Genomic DNA, 17,253 nt, shown 5'->3' with positions numbered 1-17,253 from the left:
CAAAGAATGAATTTGTTATGAAAAAGAGATTTTTCATTCAGGACTTTAGAATGCATTCCTTTCACAAGTGGGTGCTTTGAGGAGTCAATGCCAATTGTAGCAAATTCAATCCTTTGATTTTTATCCAGGGAGGAGCAGTTGTAAAGGCTTCTTTTACTGGCATCTCAAGATTTGCTCAGCACTGGGGAATACATGATGCCTCCCAGGACTCTTATGGACATACTAATATCAGAGTAGAGATCACTGGGTTCAATAAAACTTTGGTGAACCAGATTATTTATACATCTCCCCCAGTCTGTGTTTACCCCCCTTTCTTGTTTATATTCTTTCAAGTGATTCATCTGAAGTCTGTTCCAATGATTCTTGATGGATTTCTCAATGTTGGGATGTAACAATAAACACCCATGCCATGGTGCCACGGATCCCACTTTGGATCCCTGTTCTGGTGGAAACACCCTCCACCTTGAAAGTAAATGAGAGAAATGCCCTAAAGATACATGAAGTACACACTAGATTAGTTGAAAAGTGGAAAATTGGCTGATAAGAGCAACTGTTGTTTGGGCAGTGGTGCTTTATGCCTTTAATCCCATCACTTGGTTGGCAGAGGCCAAGAATGTCTGAGTCTGAGACCAGCTTGGTATACAGAGTGAGTTCCAAGACAGCCAGGTCTACACAGAGAAACCCTCTCTCAACAAACAAACAAACAAACAAATAAACAAACAAAAAGCACCTGTTTTATGAAGAGGACCGGGCACATTGCACCCACATAGTGGCTTACAATTTATGCACAGCTACAGTTTTAGAGAATCACTGCTCTCTTTTAGCCTCTGTAGGCTATAGAGGCATAAGTGAGAGAGAGGGCATGAGCAGACTAGCACAGAAGTGAGAGAGGGCATAGCACATAGGTGAGAGAGAGGTCCTGAACACTCTAGCACATAAGGGAGAAAAAGGGTCTGGGCATCCAAGCACATAAGTGAGGGAGAGAGGGCCTGCACATCCTAGCACACTCTTGTAATCAAGCTCAGTACTAGGAAGGTGGAGGTGGGAGTTTACCAGGGATTGTAGGGAATCTGGATGTTCTCTTCTGATCTATTAGGACAGCATGGACTCTTCTGTTGTGGGTATGTACATACAGAAAAAGTACACACATTTTAATTTTTATGCACATAAATAAATAACAAAAATATTACAGTTGAAATTAGTAGTGCCATTTCCAGTACTTTCATGTTACACATTTCTTCATGTTTTTTCAAGTCTGCAAATGCTTATTAACCTAGAAACTTGAAATCATTTGTCTTAAAGATGGTAGCTCATTTCCACCTCCTGAGAACTCCCTTCCAATCAATGGTGCCTGGTACTCCATGACAGCATACACAGGGAATATTCAGCCAAAGGGTGATATCCCTGGATGAGACCTGTTTTCTCCATCTGGCATCACAAAGGGTCCTCAGAGTACTACATGTGGGTCTATCCTGATAACGTTTTATTTGTTTGTTTGTTTGTTTGTTTGTTTTTGTTTTATTTATTTTTGTTATAGTTTTGTTTTTTATTTGTTTTATTTTTGTTTTGTTTTTTTGGTTTTTGTTTTTGTTTTGCTTTGTTTTTGTTTTGCTTTGTTTTTGTTTGTTTTTGTTTGTTTGTTTGTTTGTTTGTTTGTTTTTCCCATTGAGCAGACAAGCAAGGAAAGGTGCGGTTGTGAAGGAGTTCACTTCTGAGTGACCTGGAAGAGATAACCAGCTCTGATCAGGGTTATTGGACTGTTAAAGGATGTGTGACTGGAGGGAAATCTCAGTCCCAAGAGGCCACTATGTGAGGAAAAACCTCCCGATCTGCATTTCCTACAGCTTCTGAGGGTTAAATGAAGGAGGAAGATCATATTTTTTTTCTCTTTTTTTTCCATTTTTTTAACTAAGAAGACATTATAGTTTTTAAGCGAAGAATGGCTCTTAAGAAAATGATGGTGATCCCAAAGGAAGATTACTTATTACTTTTGGACTTTGATGATGAAGAAGATGACATAAATGTTTCGGAGGAGTCTCTTTCTGAAGGTTACTGCATATTCAGTGTTGGGTATTAATTGTGTGTTGTGCAGTTCATTAGACTTTTACCTAGTCACCTGAAATGGAAGAAGTCTTTTCTCAGAGATTTTATATACTTCATTTGAAATTTTACCTATATCTATATATTCCTATACCCACGTTTTAGCAACACATATAACTACTCTTGACACTGTAGTCACAATATGTTGATAAAAAAAACTTGTTATTGTTTTGCCACCGGAAAATACCTGAACATTGTTCCAATAATGTTTTTGCAAAACTTGAATTCATTTCAAGAACATTAGAAATAATTTATTTCATTCTTTTTTTATTATTTATTTTCTTTTTTTCTTATTTTTACATTTCAAATGTTATTCCCTTTTCTATTTTCTCCTCCAAAAATCCCAGTCCTCTCCCCTCTATCCCTGCTCTCCAACACACCTACTCCCAATTCCTGGCCCAGGCATTCCCAAAACTTGGTCATAGGAACTTTACAAGAACAAGTGTCTCTCCTCCCATTGATGACATACTAGTCCATCCTCTGCTACATATGAAGCTGTAGGCATAAGTCACAACTTATGTTTACTTTGATTGGAGATTTAATCTCAGGGAACTCTGGGAGTACTTGTTAGTTGTTTTTCCTCGTAGAATGTTCCTTGTGTACTTTCTCTAGCTCCATAATTAGGGACCCTGTTTTCAGTCCAATGGATTTCTTTGAGCATCCACTTCTGTATTTGTCAGGAAATGGCAGATCGTCTCAGGAGACAACTATATCAGTCTCCTGTCCCTAAGCTCTTGTTTGGCTCTTCAACAGTATCTGGGTTTGGTGGTTGTTTATGGTACGGATCACAGAATGAAGCAGTGTCTGGATTTCTTCAGTCTCAGTTCCAAACTTTTTCTTTGTAACTCTTTCCATGGGTCTTTTGTTCCCAATTCTAAGAAGGAACGACATATCCACACTTTGGTCTTCCTTCTTGTTGAGTTTCATGGGTTTTGCAAATTTTACCTTGTTTTTTCTGAGCTTCAAGGATAATATCCACTTATCAGTGAGTATATATCATGTGCTTTCTTTTGTGATTGTGTTATCTCACTTAGGAACATATCATCCAGATCCATCCATTTGTCTAAGAATTTCATAAATTCATTGATTTTAATAGTGATGTAAATGTACTATATTTTCTGTATTCATTCCTCTGAAGATGGGCATCAGGTTTATTTTCAGCTTCTTGCTATTATAAACAAGGATGCTATGAACATAGTGATGCATGTATCCTTATTACAAGTTGGAATATCTTCTGGATATATGCCCAGGAGGACTATTGCTGGATCTTCAGTAGAACTATTACCATTTTTCTGAGGAAACCCCACCTGCTTTCCAGAGTGGTAGTACCAACTTGCAATTCCACAAGCAATGGAGGAGTGTTCCTACTTCATCACATACCCACCAGCAACTATTGTCATCTGAGTTTTAGATCTTAGCCATTCTGACTCTGTGAGGTGGAATCTTAGGGTTATTTTGACTTTCTGTTCCCTGATGATTAAGGATTTTGAACATTTATGAGGTGCTTCTCAGCCATTCAGTGTTTCTTAATTTAGAATTCTTTGTTTAGAACTGTCCCCATTTTTTAAAATAGTGTTATCTATTTTTCTGGAATCCAGCTTCTTGAGTTCTTTGTATATATTGAATATTAGTCCCTTATCTGATTTAGCATTGATAAAGACTTTTTCCTCGATTTGTTCTAATGATAGTGCCCCTTGCCTTACAGAAGTTTTGCAATTTTTGAGGTCCCATTTGTCTTTTTTTAATCTTATAATAACAGCCATTGCTGTTTTGTTCAGGAATATCCCCCATTTAACCTTGTCTTCGAGGCTCTTCCACACTTTCTCCTCTATAAGTTTCAGTGTCTCTGGTTTTATGTGCAGTTCCTTGATCCAATTAGACTTGAGCATTGTACAAGGAGATGAGAACAGATCAATTTGCTTTCTTCAATATGCTAACTGCCAGTTGAGCCAGCACCATTTTTTGAAAATGCCATTTTCTTTCCACTGGGTGGTTTTATCTCCTTTGTAAAAGATCAAGTGACCACATGAGTTTGGGTTCATTTCTCTGTCTTCAGTTCTGTTCCATTTATCTACCTGTCTAACACTATTCCTGTACCAGGAAGTTTTTATCATAATTGCTCTGTAGTATAGCTTGAGGTCAGGCCTGGTGATTACAAAAGACATTCTTCTATTGTTGAGTATAGTTTTGGATATAGTAGGTGTTTTTTTTTTCAAGATGAATTTGCAAATTGCCCTTTCTAACTCAGTGAAGAGATGAGTTGGAGTTTTGATGGTGATTGCAATGAATATCAGATTGCTTTTTGAAAGATAGCCATTTTTACTATATTAATCCTGCCAAATCATTAGCATGGGAGATTTTACCATCTTCAGAGATCTTCTTTGATTTCTTTCTTGAAGAAACTTGAAGTGTTTATCATACATATATTTCACTTTCTCAGAGTCACACCAAGGAATTTTATATTATCTGTGACTTCTATGAAGCACGTTTTTCCCTAATTTTATTCTCATACTATTTGTCTTTTCTGCAGAGAAATTCCACTGTTATGTTTAAATTAATTCTAAATTCAGCTCCTAAGCTGAAAATGTGTATCAGGATTAGGTTTTCTCTGTTGTAATTTTTGGGGTTATAGATATATGCTATCATATCTTCTGGAAATAGAGAAATTTTGACTTCTTCCTTTCCAATTTGTATTCATCTGTTCTCGTTTTTTTTTTTTTGTTTTGTTTTTTTGTTTTGTTTTGTTTTGTTTTGTTTTTTTTTGTATGATTGCTCTGGCTAGTATTTCAAGTACTCTATTGAATAGGTAGGGAGAAAGTGGGCAGCCTTGTCCAGTCCCAGATTTTAGTGGGATTCCTTCCGATTTCGGACCATTTAGATTAAAGTTAAATCCTGGGCTTCCTTTTCTCTTCTTTTCTTTTCTTTTCTTTTCTTTTCTTTTCTTTTCTTTTCTTTTCTTTTCTTTTCTTTTCTTCTTCTTCTTTTTTTTTTAGGTGTATGCCTTGAATTCCTGGTCTTTCCTGGACTTATTATGAATGGGCATTGTATTTAATCAACTATTTGCTCAGCATCTAATCGAATAATCATGTGGTTTTTCTAGTTGAGTTTTTTGTTTTGTTTTTGTTTTTTTTTGTTTTGTTTTGTTTTTTCTATAATGGATTTAATTGATGGATTTTCGATATTAAACGCTCCCTGAATCATAAGAAGGAGGCCAACTAGGTCAGGATGGATTATCCTTTTGATGTATTCTCGGACTCGTTTTGAAAGGATTTTATTTAGTATTTTTGCATCGATATTCATAATGGAAATTGGAATAAAGTTTCCTTTCTTCATTGGGTTTTGTATAGTTGTAATCTTGCTTCATAGAACATATTAAATAGTGTTCCTTCTCTTTTAATTTTGCATAATAGTTTGAGGAGTATTGGTATTAGGTCTCCATGAATATCTGATAGAATTCTGAACTAAACCCATCAGACCCTGGGCTTATTTTTGGTTGGGAGACTATTAACGATTGCTTCTAATTCTTTAGGGGTGTTATGACCCACACTACAGTCTTGCCAGAAAGAATGCCCACAGGACACTCGGATCCTTCTGCAGTAAATCTTTAATGCATCTCGAGAGATAGATGATCAGCTTTAGGACAGGAGACCCAGAGAGCAGAAAACCCCTCCCTTATATAGGCTGTGAAGTACAGTTAGAAGTATGGTTGGAGACGTGCACCACCGGAATTGTCTGCCCACCATCAGCCTGATGACGCCATTGGAGAGACAGGGCTCAGGTAATGGAAAGATACCCCGATGCCTGTGCACACTCATCACGAGCAATAGTGACAATGGTGTTGTGAGCACCATCTTGTCCTTCCTGGGGGAAGGACACTAGGACACTCAACCTTCTTGAAAGATGACATATCTCCCAGAAAGAAGCTCAAATTAGACCACAACGCCATTCCAGTTCAGTGCTTAGCCCCAAAACTCTCCTGGGATGTTAAAGCACAACCGCTCCAACCCATGCAGCAAGACTCGCCTCAGGGTTTTGTGGAGCTGGATGTCCAGCAACCTTATTGCTTGAACATCATCGATATTCATATATTGGGGGAGACACCCTGCTCCAAAGCAACAAGTGCCTGGGTTACTACCATCCTGTCCCTCCTTGTTTAGGATTTAAGTTTGCAGATCATCCATAGTAGGAGCAGTACTCCACTGTACATAGCCACTCCAAACAAACCCACCCCCACCCATTGCTTGAAGTAGGAGAATGATGCTTAAATCCAGGTAGAAAATCCTTCCATCAATGACAGGTCAAGACACGTTGAATCGACTTATAAGATGGTGATCCTCAGCTCCCGGAGTGTCTGTTCAAATTCTATGGTCCAATTCTGTAACAAATAACTAGACAAAGCCTTTTACAGGTTAGCTGCTCTTGTAAAATTCTAAAATTGTAGTAAGGTGATACAGACGCTAGGCAGCTTATGTTTGCAACCCAGCTGAGGCATTTGCCAAAGAATATACTCCTGTTTTTGGACCAGATCAATCCGTTGGTTTACCAACATGAGGCCTCTCTGTATCTGGGAGTTGGCCATGGCCTGCCTGTTCAGGGCCAATGTCACTCTTGCCTAAAGGTCATTTTATAGTTTGCGTTGTCTGAACCGTAGCAGACAAGGCAAGGGCCGAAACAGTGACAGAGGAAGCTACTGCTGCTGTTGCTACCAAGCCAACTATAATAGCAGAGATTCCAAAATCTCTCTTTTCTCTAAATAAGCTTAAATTCTAGAGGCTTCCCCAGGAACTGGAACAAATCTAGGCACATGAGTAACCAAAGCAAAGGGATACTTAGTAGCATCCCAACACAGGGTATAGAAACTTTCATTAAGCAAGCAATCTAACGCTAATTGATTATTATTTAAACTTTTATTACTTACCTCCCACAGAAAGGGGGCCAAACACAAACCGGGGTGACAGTATAATTCACCCTTTTAAATGCTTTATATTTAGTATTAGAGGAGGACCGATCGAATGACCCCAAACCAGCACTCAAAGTGCCCTACCACTCAAAACCCATTTGGCCCTTTTCACTATATCCACCTTCAATCATGGCCATAGGTGAAAGATCGGTACAGCTCTCATTAAGCCCACAAAGTAACCATTGATCAAAAGGGTTAGCATCTGACCGATCAGGATCCATGAAGTTAAAATCACGTCCAGCAAGGATTTCATTAATCTCTACACTTACATATGGGGAAAAGGAAAAAAAAATCCTTCAACCACCCAAAAGGGTTTTCTGGCCTGGCACCCAGTCCAAGGAAGCATGGAGTCCTCCGAGGATCTTCCTTTACAAAAGGGTGCCATTCTGGGTTGCTGGGGCAGTGCTTTCCTGGATTTATGACTAGGCCACCAGCCTTGGATTATCAAGGCATTGGCTATTATTTCAGAGTGGGTTCCCCAAGCAGCTGCTTTCAACCAGGCCACTGATTGATTTTATAAGGATATACACTGGCGTTTGGTCTTTCAAGTCAGAGATCATTACAAAGCACAGGCTTCCTTTGAGGGAGAAGTTCTGTTTTCCATCAGAACCTGAATTTGTCCATCTAATGGTAAAAAGGCAAGTCCCAGCTCCCTATCAGTAGTAAAGAAATGTGGAAAAACTTGTGCACTGTGCATGACAGGCATGGGCAGAATGTTAGACATAATACCCCAACACAATTCCCCCGATATTCTAGGAACCATGATCTCCAGTAGAAGGGTCAGTATCCATCATTGTTTCCAGAATTCCCTCTTTTGTCCACATCTTCTGAAGGGGAGATCCTTCAGATGAGGCATTCTGGAACCCAAAGGGGATTGTCTTCTTCCTGTGGAAAGACACAAATAACTCCTTTGGATCTTATTAAAATAGGATGCGGGCCTCTACATTTTCCGGTTAAGAAAACTTTCCATTTGATAATTTCTCTAGATCTGTTTGGTTCTGAACAGTGACGATCAGCTGCAGTGTGGCCTTGCTCATCAATATTCAAAAAATTAAGAGTAAAGAGTACCATGGAGATGTCCACTCTCAGTGTTAAGGGTAAGAGCCTCATCGACTCACCCTTTCTTTTTGATAAGGTAAATTTTAACAGTGTGGTGGGCACGTTCCACAATGCCTTGTCCCTGTATGGCAAACCAGTTAAATAAGTTACATTCCTCTGTAGACAGAATTGTTGAAAATTTTGAGAGGTGTAGGCCAGTCCACTATCTGTTCTAAGAAATTTGGTTTGTCCCCAAGCACTCCAAGATTCAAGGCAATGTTAAATTACATGTGAGGCTTTTTCTTAGTAGAGGGATCAGTTTTACTGCCCTCTTTTCTCTCTCCCCTTCCTTCTGAATCCTGGGGAGGGCCCTTTTCTTAGACATGTCTTTCTTTTTTCGAGCTCCCATTCTCTCATTCTGTTATGTTTCTGACATACTGTCCTGAACCTCTTCTAGTATTCCCTGTCCCTCCACATTGGCTGTTTGGCAGGTTTCATCCTCTAGACAGTTTTATATCAGCTTCCAAATGCCTTGGTGCCCAGGCGTAAGTCTCCCTCTCCATGCTTAAGGTCAAGGTCACTTCCTAGCTTACTACATAAGGCTACAGTTAGAGACCTCGAACAATAATACCAGGGAGAAATGTGATCCACTTCCTTAACAAAGTTCTGCAGCGTACTGGAGGCAACCTGCCTGTAATGCAGTGATCACTGACTGTGAGGAGGCCATGATAGAGTGAGTCCCTGCTCCTGATCTACACCCCATTTATAGTACTCCTTAAGCAAAGCGAAAGTAAACACAGTGCTCTGCTCCCTTATCTATGGAAGGCTTAGAAGATACCTCAGTGCTGCCACTTATCTACGTCGGACTGACAACACCGCATTTTTCAGCACCAGCCTCGATGGACAGAATAAGAAACAGAATGAGGGCCAGGGCAACCAAGACTAGAGCTTCTAATGCCCCTTCCTAGGGTGCATCTAGATTAAGACCAAAATCAATAGGGATAAGAGGGTCACGATGAGACATACCTCTCCAAACTTACCTTTTCCCTGCAGTTCTGTATCCACCCCGTCTCCAGGGGTTCTCCTCAATGTCAGCGATGTTGATCCTGGGTTTATGGCACCAGATGACCTGCGCTACCATCTTGTCAGCAAGAATGCATGCAGTACACACAGATCTTTCTGCAGTAAAGCTTTAATACATCACCAGAGATAGATGAACAGCTTCAAGACAGGAGACCCAGAGAGCAGAAAACCCCTCCCTTATATAGGTTGCAAAGTATGGTTAGAAGTACGGTTGGAGACGTGAATCACCTGAATTGTCTGCCCACCATCAGCCTGATGACGCCATTGGAGAGGCAGGGCTCAGGTAATGGAAAGATACCATGACGCCTGAGCGTACTCACCATGAGCAATGGTGACAATGGTGTTGTCAGCGCCATCTTGTATTGGTGACCGTGAGGGCGGCTCCTCACAGTGGTAGAAGTAATTAAAGGGTTTCTCTGATCCTGATTTGAATTTGGTACCTGATATCTGTCTAGATTTATCCAGATTTTCAAGTTTTGTTGAGTACAGCCTTGAATAGTAGGATCTGATGATATTTAAAATTTTCTAAATTTCTGGTGTTATTTCTCCCTTTTCATTTCTGATTTTGCTAAATTGGATACTGTTCTTGTGGTCTGTATTTAGTCTGTCTAATGGTTTATCTATCTTGTTGACTTTCTCAAAGAACAAGCTCCCAGTTTGTTTGATTATTTTTGTACTGTTCCTTTGTTTCCACTTGGTTAATTTTAGCACTGAGTTTGATTATTTCCTGACTTCAACTCCTTTTGGGTGAATTTGCTTCCTTTTGTTCTATAGTGTTAAGGTGCGATGTCAACCTACTCCTATATCCTCTCTCCGGTTTCCTTTAGAGGCATTCAGAGAGAGCTATGAGTGTCCCTCTTAGGGCTATTTTCATTGTGTTCCATATCTTGCAGTATGTTGTAGCTACATTTTCATTAAACTCTAAAAAGTCTTTAATTTAGTTCTATATTTCTTCCTTGACTGTTTTGTCACTGACTAGATTGTTGTACACTTTCCACGTGTATGTGGGTTTTCAATTATTTATATTATTGTTGAAGTTAGTCTGTGGTGATCTGATAGGAAGCAGGAAATTATTTCAATAATTTTATATCTGTTGAGGCATTTTATGTGACTGAGTGTATGGTCAATTTTGGAGAAGGCATCATGAAGTCCTGAGAAGAAGGGACATTCGTTTGTTTTAGGATAAAATGTTCTATAGATATCAACTAAACGTATTTGCTTCATAAATTCTGCAAGTTTCACCGTGTATCTTTTTAGTTTTAGTTTCCAGGATCTGTCCATTAATGAGGGAGGGGTGTTGAAGTCTTCCAATATTATTGTGTGTGGTACAATATGAGTTTTGAGCTTTACTAAAGTTTCTTTTATAAATGTGGATGTCATTGCATTTGGAGTATAAATGTTTAGATTTGGGAGTCCATCTTGGTAAATATTAACTTTAATGAATATGACGTTTCCCGCCTTGCCTATTTTAATAACTTTTGGTTGAAAGTCAGTTTTATTTGATATTAGAATGGCTGCTCCAGCTTATTTCTTCAGATTGTTTGCTTGGAAAGTTCTTTTCCAGCCTTTTAGTCTGAGGTAATGTCTGACTTTGTCCTTGGTGTTTGTTTTTGGTATGCTGAATATTGCTTACACATCCATTTTTTTATTCTATGCCTTTTTACAGGTGAACTGAGTCCACTGATATTAAGAGATACTAAGAAAAGTCATTGTTGCTTCTGTTATTTTTTGTTATTAGAGTTGGAATTTTGTTCATGTAGCTATCTTCTTTTAGGTTTCCTTCAACTTTAATTTCTTCTTTTTTCTCGATTGTAATTTCCCTCTTTATATTGAAATTGTCCCTTTATTATCGTTTGGTGTGCTGGATGCATTGGAAGATATTGTGTAAATATTGTTTTGTCACAGAATACCTTGTTTTCCCAAGCTATGTTAAAAGAGTTTTGCTTCATATAGTAGTCTTGGCTGGCATTTCTGCTCTCTTACATTCTGTATGACTTCTACCCGAGATTTTCTCCTTTCATAGTCTCAGGGGAGAAGTTATGTGTAATCCTGATAGATCTTGCTTTATATATTACTTGACCATTTTCCCTTACTGCTTTTAATATTCTTTCTTTGTTTTGTGCATTTGGTGTTTTGACTATTATATGATGGCAGAAATTATATTTTTCTGGTCCAAATAATTTGGCGTTCTGTAGTCTTCTTGTTTATTCATGAGCATATCTTTCTTTAAGTTAGGGAATTTTTTTTTCTATAATATTGGTAAAAATATTCACTAGTCCTATAATTTGGAAACCTTACTTCTCATCTATACCTATACCGGATTTCATGTACGTAATTATGTCATTTCTAAAAGCTGTTTCAAAAATTCACCTGGGCAGTATTTCCTGAGAAATTCAAATCATTAATACTTTATTCCCTTTTACTAATATAGCATATAATGTTTCCATTTTCTTTGTCTATATAGTACAGAGCCCAGCATTTGACAAAGATGAGAATATATCATCTCAAGAAGAAACAGATGAAGATACGGTGTAATATTTTCAATTTTTTCCCATTTCAATAGAGTACTTCAAATGTGGTGTTTGTCATCCCTTAACTGGAGAAGTAGATTCAGGATAATGAGCAATTCAGGGTCAGATGCTCTTATATGTGTAGATCAAGACCAGATTGTGGTCCTTTAGACCTTGTGATCACAAAAATATAGCAACTAGTACAATACAACCACCTGCATGAGATGTTATCAGATATACACACAAAGAAAAGGAGAACCATTATAAAAATAAGAGAAGGACCATTTGGGAAGAAGAAGGATCTCAGCAATGGTAGTACAGTTATGAAGAAGTGCTGTGAGGTGTAAATGTATGAATTGTTTAAATTAAATATTACAAGTTTTTTTTTTTTTTTGAATTCTACCATGTATTTTATATGGATATCACACTTGGTTCAAATCAAATATTATATATTTATTAAAAATAATTAAAATACTTTTCTGTGTAAAGTTTTGTGTGTGGTAGAAAAAATATTCTACGGTGAGACTCCAACTTAAAGTGTATCTCCCAGTAACGTAAATCCCCTAGACGTTCCCCAAGCTTGTTTTCCCTGATCTCTGAAAATACAGCTAGGAAGAAGCTCTTTGTTCTCTATAGCCAGCAAAAAGGCTTTTTGTTTCTATACTTTTCAACCAGAGATGCCTGCCTTCCTGTGCCAAGGACAATGAGATAAAAATTTAGAAAGGACTCACGCCCCACTCCTGCCTTGAAAATTTCACCAAGAACACCAGGAAGAGAAGAACTCCCCTGCCAACATTTCCCAACTCCTCCCAACTCTCCTCCCAACTCCTCCCAATTCCTCAGCTAGCTGTTAAAAGCCCCTTACTGTCACAGCTCGGTGTCAAACTCCCCTGCCCTGCTAGGCAGAGTGACTTCGTCCTCAGCCAACTAATAGTAAAACCTCTTGCAGTTTGCTTCAGTTGTGGTTTTCTCTTGGGTCATTGGGGTGCTGGCCAGCTCATTCCAGGACTTGAGAGGAGGCCCAGCTTCTGAGGTCTTACATTTGGGGGCTTCTCCACCATGATTTGTGGCCTACCCCAATTCTCAGAGACCCTGCTTGGAGGTAGGATTCTATCTTTGTCTGTATCTTTGTCTCTATCTTTTTCTATAACTTTCCTCTATCTTTGTCTCTATCTTTTTGTGCCAGCTCTGTTTGAATTCACTATTCTCCGTTTGCAGTTGTAAATGCTCGTGAGAGCAACGAACTCCCTTTTTCAGATGGAAAAGGGTTACTGACAGACATGTCGGGAGAAACCGGCTGCCACCCTGTGGGACATCCCAGGAGTTCTGAGGGAGTTCCAGGGATACCTGGAGATCTCCTATCAGTGTGCCAAGTGAGAGTTTGCTCACTCGACTGTCTGTTTCTGTTACTGGGTGCCAAGTGAGTGTGTGCTCTCGGCCATCTTATTGGGGCCTGGTCTTGGTTATTGTAATCTTTTTTGTGTATATATTTTTTTCCCTGTATGTGACTCTGATGATGGGACCGACTATTAGCATGCCACTTGGACTGACCCTTGATCACTGGACTGAAATTAAGACTAACACATTATCTCTGTGGATGTCTGAAATAGATTTTAGAGAACTTTCTGCTCTACAGAATGGCCAGCTTTGATGATAGTTGGCCACTAGAGGGCACTCTTTGTTTGGTTCTGTTTTCAGCTCTTAAAGTTGTTTTACAGAGGGGACCAGGGTCTCAGCCAGATTATGTGCCCTACATTCTCATCTAGAAAAATTCAGCATGGGATCCCCCCTCTCCCATCCTGTTTAAAGCCTTGGGTTCAAAAGAATAATCCAGGCTCCCCAGTCCTGGCCCTCTGCCACCCAGAGGGGGGAAAAAAAAGTTAAAACAGGCACAGGTTTTACTGCAGCCCTCGGTTTCTCCCAAGATCTATCCAGAGTTAGAAGAACCTCCAAAATGGCATAGCACACCACCCCCATATTGCCAACTGGTCCCCTCCAAGAACTCTCAACAGGGTGCCACTAGCTATTTGGGGAGGGACCAGTTGCTAAAGCCCAAGGCCAGCGAGCTCGAAGCCCAGAGTGACCAGATTCAACCATTGCACTGCCTTTATGTACTTATGACCCTCCTCCAGCAGGCCCCAGACAACTGCTGACCCTTCAGTAATGGCCCTTTTCCTCCTTTGACCTCTATAACTGGAAGGCAAATCATACCCCTCTTCTTTGAAAACCCCTCTAGCCTGCTAATCTAATGGAATCTCTCATATTCTCTCTTCAGCCTACTTGGGATGACTGTCAGCAGCTACAGATTCTTTCACCACAGATGAGAAGGAAAGGATTCTGAGAGGAAAGAAAGAGCATGCTGGGGGCCAATTGACTACCAATAAAACATCTGAATGAAATGGATGCAGCCTTCCCTCTGACATGTTCTGACAGGACTGACCATATGGAGCAATTGACAATTTTCTGCTGGGCTCTGATAATAGGACTGAAAGGAGCTGGCAGGTGCCCCACCAATTTGGCCAAGGTAAGAGAGATCCTACAAGAGAAAAAGGAGCCCCAGCAGTGTTTTTAGAATACCTCTGAAAGGTATAGAGGTGTTACACTACCTTTGACCCTACTTCGGCGTGCCAGCAGGTGACAGGTGTCATGGCTTCCATTGGGCAGTATTCTTCTGACATTAGGAAAAGGTTACAGCGTCTAGAGAGTCTGAAAACATTATCTTTACAACATCTGTTTAAGGAGTCAGAGAAAGTGTACCATAAGAGAGAGAGTGACAAGCCAGCACCAGGGTATATTGGGCTCTGAGTCTGCAGACACCCTTAAGGTCCCTAAAAGACCCTCAATAGGATCATAAGACCTCTGGTGAATGGAACACAAACTCTGCTCCAATCCAATCTCACAGGATCTGAGACTGCATTAATTAGGGAAGCAGAAAAACTGGCCTGACAATGGTCACAAGTCCCTCTGGTCTGTGCCAGCACCTGGGCAACTTGTTGGACGGAGTCTGAGGACAGCCCCAAGGTCCTCACAGAAACATCCATGAGATCTTAAGACCTTTGGTGAATGGAAAACAACTTCTGCTCCAATCCTATCATGCAGGACCTGAGACTGCATTCATTAGGAAAGCAGATAAACCGGCCTGACCAGGGTCACAAGTCCCTTCCAATCCATTACAGCACCGGGGACCTTGGGGGCAGAGTCTGTGGACACCCCAAAGGTCCCCACAGGACTCTCCATGGGATCTTAGTACCTCTAGTGAGTGGATTACAACATCTGCCAGGAGGAAGGTTCGAACACCAGATATCTGGGACCCTTCTCTGCAAGAGGAGATGTTGCCTGCAGAGAGTACTCTGAACACTGAAACTCAGGAGAAAACTAGTCTCCGAGGTCTGCTGATAGAGGCTAACATAATCACCTGACCATCGTTATGGCAACTATTAGAAAACAAAGCATTTAATTGGAGGCTTTGTTACATTTTCAGAAGATTGGTCAATCATCACGGGAGGTACCCCATCACTGGAGCAATAGAGAACTATTGATCCTTAGGCAAAAAGAGAGATTCTGCCATTGTATTGGCTCCTTGAAAACTCAAACCCATCCTTGTTGACACACCTATCCTCCAATGAAGCCACACCTTCTCGTATTCCTTCTAATCTTTAAACTCACTGCCACTTCCTGGTAAGGAAATATTCATATATATGTGTCTATAGGGGATTTATTATTCAAACCGCCACTTTTCCCATGGCTCGATCAGCTATTTTTTTTAAATACAACCTAAAGGGCTCCCATTTATTAAGGACTACTTATGAGCTTAGCCACAGTGATGGGCCCTCCCACATCAATCATTAGCCTAGAAAATAACCCATAGACTTAACTAATGACTAAGTACTTGTAGACAGATGTTCAATTGTTCTCTCTTCTCAGGTAACTGTAGATTGTCAAGATTAGGAAAAAAAATAATGTTCCATCACAGTAATGTTTAACTTACTCCATAACCTACACAAACATTACTCAACACCATCTTCTGCATTCTGCCCCTTCATAGACACACTTCCATGTATGGCATAAGTGAAGGGTGACTACCTCCATCAGCAAGGATACTCAATAATATGTGCCATGAACTGAATATTTCCTATAGCCTCACAACCCCCACATTCTACTGTGTGTTACACTTATTGGGGGACTTGCCAATCTGTCCAATATCCTGCCACCAAAGCTATGACAAAAAAAAAATCCTCATCATGAAATCCAATGAATTTTACCTGATTTCTTTCTCCTGAGGCAACTGAGAGTTATCCCTTAATGCTTATATTGGTGTCTGATTCATCTGTAATAAACCCACTACTATTAACAGCTACATCACAGGAGGTATGACAAATACCATCTCCCATGAGTTGGCCAAGCCTTTTCAGCAGCTTTTTTGAAGTATCCTTTCTATACTAAAAAATCCATTGATTCCTTTATTTTTAAGTGTGTAATTTAATGATTTTAACACATTTTCACCTCCGTTCCATTTTCCCCTCATTTTCTTCTACTTCATATGATATTGCAATCTATTAAAGTATAGTAGTGAATACAGCGAAAGGACCAGTGTGTGAAGCAGCAAATTTCTTTATTTCTCAGACAACAGATACACTGCCAGAATCTTCCAGGTACAACTGCTTGGTAACTTTGTGACTAATGTTAGCATGATTCTTCCAGAATAAAAGCTTAAAGAATTAAGCCATGGTTACACTGGACCAGACAAGTCAGGATCACTAGTGAAAAACATTTATGTAAATCATTTTCATCACTGTTACAATGTGCCTTAGCAGCAAGGAAAACAGGTCCATGGTCACAAGTGTATGAAAGAGGCATCAAGGAGCACAGTTGTCTAATTTATTAGCAGCCAGTAAGCATCGACACAGGAAGTGACCAAAGACAATAAATACCTTCCAAGACATGTTCCCAATGACCATGTTTCTTTACAAGTGCCTCACCCCTTCCATGCACACCCATCAATCAATTAACTCATTGATTAAAGCCCTCAGGGTCCAATCACTTTTCAGATTGTGTATATTGTTCTACCTTTGAACATTGTACTTCGGAACAAAATCTTCATCAAAGACCCACGACTGACATTGCAAACCCATTTCACTACAGAATTCTTTATGTTACAAAACGTGATAGGATCTATCTGTCTCTTTAATGGTATCTCTGTCTAGCAGTTACAAAAGCAGAACGTCCAGGCCAACAGAATCATCACCTCCATGAGCTTTTTTTTTTTTTTTTTTAAATATGAGTTCAAGAAGAAGGAAAATGCAATGCAAGTTAAGGGTCTTGATCCCCTATCCTTCCAGCTTAAAGCCATAGGGTGGACCCAGAAGTTAAGGTCAAAGGTGTAAATTTCACCTATACTACAAAGAACTGTGATGATTTCTAGCCATCTCCAGTTTCAGTGTGGTATTTAGTCCCACCATCTACATCAAGGCATATTGCCTAATGTGAAATAATGCCAGCCGTTTATTGCAAAAACCACTATGTGTTGACTTGGATGTAAAATGAGACATCTATAATATAGAC

Source organism: Mus musculus, chromosome Y (assembly GCF_000001635.26).
Source record: "Mus musculus strain C57BL/6J chromosome Y, GRCm38.p6 C57BL/6J".
In the NCBI taxonomy this organism is placed as follows: Eukaryota; Metazoa; Chordata; class Mammalia; order Rodentia; family Muridae; genus Mus; species Mus musculus.
This window is presented reverse-complemented; position numbering follows the sequence as displayed.